Source organism: Glossina fuscipes, unplaced genomic scaffold, assembly GCF_014805625.2.
Source record: "Glossina fuscipes isolate IAEA_lab_2018 unplaced genomic scaffold, Yale_Gfus_2 61, whole genome shotgun sequence".
NCBI classification, from domain to species: domain Eukaryota; kingdom Metazoa; phylum Arthropoda; class Insecta; order Diptera; family Glossinidae; genus Glossina; species Glossina fuscipes.
In genome coordinates, this window is record NW_023998433.1 from 2,670,642 (window position 1) to 2,675,731 (window position 5,090).

The 5,090-nt window shown below is 33.5% G+C and overlaps 2 protein-coding genes across 2 annotated transcripts in view; both read right to left on the reverse strand.

Moving 5' to 3' along the window:
* LOC119638022 (deoxynucleoside triphosphate triphosphohydrolase SAMHD1 homolog) overlaps positions 1-5,090 on the reverse strand; it is a 39,319-nt gene that overhangs the window by 20,479 nt on the left and 13,750 nt on the right. The window lies entirely within an intron of this gene.
* LOC119638020 (deoxynucleoside triphosphate triphosphohydrolase SAMHD1 homolog) overlaps positions 1-5,090 on the reverse strand; it is a 33,386-nt gene that overhangs the window by 14,901 nt on the left and 13,395 nt on the right. The window lies entirely within an intron of this gene.

The following is a 5,090-nucleotide window of genomic DNA, read 5'->3' on the forward strand; positions in this document are numbered from 1 at the left end:
TTCGCTTACTCTGTTGCAAGGCATAAATTTAATTCTCTCAACCGCCAATACTACTGCAGATACCTTCAGTTTGTTAAATCCTCCTTGTTTGCTAACCCTAAATACTTTTTTAAGTTCGTTAATTCCAAAAGAAAAATCTCCATAAAACCGTCGTTTGTGTCTTTTAATGGCTCCGAGTCCTCGGATGATTTTGAATCCTCAAATCTCTTTGCGGAATACTTCCGACAGAACTTTTCAACTGCCAATTTTGATTTATCGGAAAATTATCCATATTCGATTTCTAATTCGGTTTCAATTCCTAACTTTGTTATATCGGAAAATGACGTTTTTGAAGGATTGAACTCTCTGAAATATAATTGTTCGCCTGGACCCGATGGCATCCCCTCATGTGTACTTATATCTTGTGCTGGCGAGCTTTGTGATGTTATCTCAAAGATTTTTAATAAGTCTTTGAATTTAGGTGTTTTCCCTTTGTGTTGGAAGACTTCTTTCCTTATTCCTATTCACAAAAGTGGTAGTAGGCAACTTGTAGAGAACTACAGAGGCATCGCCAAGTTGAGTGTCTTACCTAAACTGTTCGAGCGAATTGTGGCTCAGCATATAGCCTTTTCCATGAAATTGTATATTTCTCCTTTCCAGCATGGTTTTCGAAAGGGAAGATCTACGGTGACCAATCTGTTGGAGTTTACTTCTCATGTTTTCAAGGCTTTTTCTAGTGGTTCTCGCACTGATGTCATTTACACTGACTTTAGCAAGGCGTTTGATATGGTTAATCATAGACTTCTTACATTTAAAATCCAGACCTCTGGCTTTCCTCTCTTCTTAGTTGAATGGTTAAGCTCTTATCTGTATGGTAGATCATTCAGGGTTTTGTTTAACCTCATTACCTCGGATGAATTTCCCGTGACGTCTGGCGTACCTCAAGGTAGCCACTTGGGACCTATTTTATTTAATCTTTACATCAATGATTTGCCCTCCGTGATTAAATTCAGTAAGATTTTAATGTATGCTGATGATGTGAAACTGTTTACTTCTTTTTCCGTAGAATCGCAATCACATCATCTTCAAAGTGATTTGAACAATTTGGTTGCATGGTGCTCCCTCAATTTTCTGAAGCTAAATCTAAATAAATGTAAGAAGCTTTCTTTCTTAAGAAGGAAGTCGTTTAGTACCCAATACTTCATTGATTCGCACAGGTTGGAAGACGTCGATTTGTTCATTGATTTAGGCGTTCTATTCGATTATAGGTTACGTTTCAATTTGCATATTGAGTCCTCGTTAAGCAAAGCTAGGTCCGCTCTTGGTTTTATAAAGAGGTGGTCCAAAGAGCTTGATGATCCTTATATTACTAAAAGGCTTTACACGTGTTTGGTTAGACCTATTCTTGAGTATGCCTCTGTTGTGTGGTCTCCTTCATATAGATGCTACGTTGGTTCAATTGAATCTATACAAAAGCAATTCTTGCTGTTTGCACTTAGGAACTTGGGTTGGGACCCGATTTCCCCTCTTCCACCCTATGAAAATAGGTTGCTTCTGTTATCCTTACCGTCACTCGAGAAACGTAGATTTGTTCTTGGGGTTTCCTTCCTAATCAAATTAATAAATGGTGCAATTGATTCGCCCGCATTACTTCGTGAGATTTGCTTTAATGTCCCTAACCGCTTCTCTAGGTACTTTATGTTGATAAAGCTTAGTGAATGCAAATATAACTTTGAACTGTTTAACCCGCTCAGAGTTGTTTGCAAGAACCTAAATGATGTCTATCATCTATTCTCATTAACGGACTCTTTAAAGTCCATTAAAGCAATATTGCTCAACAAGCGCGATTTACCTATGTCGTACTTAAACTGATTTAACCCTAGATTTTGTCATTATGAGTCGAAAATTAATTTGTTGTTAACAATTATCGGTTGCCAAGCTTATGCATGTTTGCGATGGCTTAGGGGTTCACTTGCAATTTGGTCCTGTATCGGTTGTGGGCGTGGCTCTATGCTAATTGTGTACATGCTTTTTTTTTTTTTTTCTTTTTTTTCCTCCTTATTTGTTTTATTGTACTTATACTAAGTTTTATTATTAAATAATTTTAAGATTTACTTAAGAGTCAATTGAACTCGACTGCCATTTTGTTTTAGTTGAGTTTCTTGTATAAGTGGAATAAATAAATAAATAAATAAATAAAAAGAAAGTCCTTTATAAGAAACAGTATTGCTCCTCTTGTCCTTAACAGGGAATATGCTTGTCCGCATCAGATCATCATGAACTTGGAATAACAAGTAGATCGTACGAATGGAAACAATTATCTTTCAGATCGAGGGATTATTGACGGTCCTATTGCATAAAATAAGCAACCATCCACCTTCTAGAAGTATAAAAAAATAAGACAAGAAAGAACAAGAGCACTTACATTCCACTTAATTCTTGCTGTACAACTAAAGAAAGATCAATGGTGGCGCGCATCGACTCACCATGCTTGCTATGCTGTTATGATATTACTAATGCAATGATACATGTCTGGGAAAACTATTTAGCGGTGAATATCTGACTTAGCATATGACGCTACGAGAGTGTTACATTATAACGAGCATAGAATTTAATGTTGAATGTGTCTCTTCACAATTATATTTTGCTGTTGCCTAGCGGATTTAGGTTTCCATGACGTCAGCGGCAGAAGTCGATTCTTCACGCCTAAGCTGTTTCGGATGTGTGTGTATGTGCAAAATGGGTTTTCCATGGACAAATGTAAAGATAATCACCCCAGTTTAGTAATCTTAGCTTGTGAGGTGAGATGAAAATACACCGTATAAGAATATAGGAGTACGAAGGGATTTAACAATGCCTACGTTTATATAAACATCATATATATATATATGTATTATATTGTATATAATATATATATATTATACATATGTATATATATATAGATATATATATATTTTGTATATGTATATATATATTAAACATATATATTTAAAATATATACTTATATATATATTTAAATTATACATATATATACATATATGTACATAAAGATATATATATATATATATTATATAATAGCAATAACTTCACCTATATAAGCAGTTACACCTATCAAGATAATAGAATATTTAGCCTTGGATTTTTTGTGTTTGACCGTTCACTTTTCGTATTTGTTTATCAGTAGACGTAAAATGTTTCCTTAACACAATTTTTCTACATTTTTATCTATTTTCTAACAAAAAATGAATATTAGAATTGTTTTTCCTAGTTTCTAGTGCATATATTTTTTCCTACTTATTTTGTTTTTTTAAATTTATAATTTTTTCTATTTTTCCATTATATCTTGCCGCAAAGGAAATGTTTATGTAGCGTATTATATATTATTTGCTTTTATTATTATTATTATTTTAATTTTAGACTAATGAAATGAATTCTTCGACTAAAAAAAGACATTGAGCACTAGCAACACAGGCTATCGGCTTTGCATTTAAAATCATGCTTCTACAATATCTGAACATTGAACAGAATAATTTAAATCTAGAAATAATCTAGAAATGTCAGTTTGAAGCAAGAAATCAATGTTGTAGGGGAGTTGATGAAGGTCTCGTCATCTAAACAGGCAGTTTTGTGTGAGGGGTTGGATTCAATTCTGCACAAATTGGCAATAAATAATTAAATATATAGAAAAATAATAGTAATTCTTGAAGCAAATCTCTTTATAAAAAAATGTTCAAGTAAAATATCAAAAGTAAACGGTTATGCTTATATATATAACACGCGTATGGCAATCGGGTATAAGTACATCTGGCTGTGAATACACTCACGAACAGTTATATTAAAAAGTCGTAGTATGGTGTACACAAATTCATAGTGTAGGCTCATGCAGACTTGTTTTACAACTTTCAGCAAATGTTCTCAATGCAGTTCTTTACACACTCTCTCTCTCTCTCTCTCTCTTACGGTCTTTAATATCGTTTGTTTTTATCGGATGCCTTCTTGCAAATCTAATAATTCTGCTGCGCAAATGTTGCTAGCGAAATGTCCTATCTAATATATATACTATTCTTGTATCTTACATACATATATTTTTGGTGCCGCAGAACTTACCGTTTGAGCTGCAACAGTGTATCCTTGACAACAACTGCAACAAGTGCCAAAATGGTGTATGGTATACTTCGTATGTTAGCCATTTTAGGCGCTATTGCTGGTCTCCTTTGCAACAATACTTTGTTCAATTTGTTCATATGCCCAGCAAAACTTTATGGCCATAAATATTCCGAATCCATGTTGATGTGAATGGCCCCCCTGAACTAACCCATGACTTTTTGCGCTTGAGATTATCATAGTAGATCCGCTTTTCATCGCTGCCAGATCTTTATTCAGGTCGTATTCCGTCCTTTTGGATCTTTCCTATCACATGTAAATGTCGAGACACAGTTGATTCATCAACTGTTAAGCTGTTAAGTTGATTCATCAACTGTTAAGATGTTCTTTCAGAGTTTGAGCTGGATTTTCGTCCAATAGGGCTTGCATTTCATTGTCTTCGAGCTTCTTTTAATCGCTATGTACACTGATATTTCCCATTTCTGTATCATGTTTACCTTTACAATGTGCTGGCCAAAATTAACGCAAGCTCCTAATAGTTTATTAACAATCTTTTCAAGATATGTAATATTTCTTATAAGCAACACCAAATCTTAATCCATACAATAAATGTTATTTAATTAATCCGGCTTTGTAGTGCGTCGCAAAATATTAAAAAATCATTTCAAGTATCTTTTTGATATTAAAATACAAAATAAATATATGTAAGGCTAATTAAATAATTTATAGTTTATTAGTTCAAGGACATATTTCAAATTCTTTTGAAATTCTAAATCAGTAATTGACTAAGAATCATTAGCGGAAAACTTTAACACCACTATGATTGATATGGTTTTTAATAAAGCACTAAAAATTGATAACAAAAAAAGGAACGCGGCGAACGTTAACATTAATGTTATGCCAAAAAATATGGCAACACTTACTAGTGCCAATGAGAAAGAGAAACGTTAAGAAATCTTAATATAAATAATAAACAGCTGGGGGAATGTGTAAATATGGGAAAATCT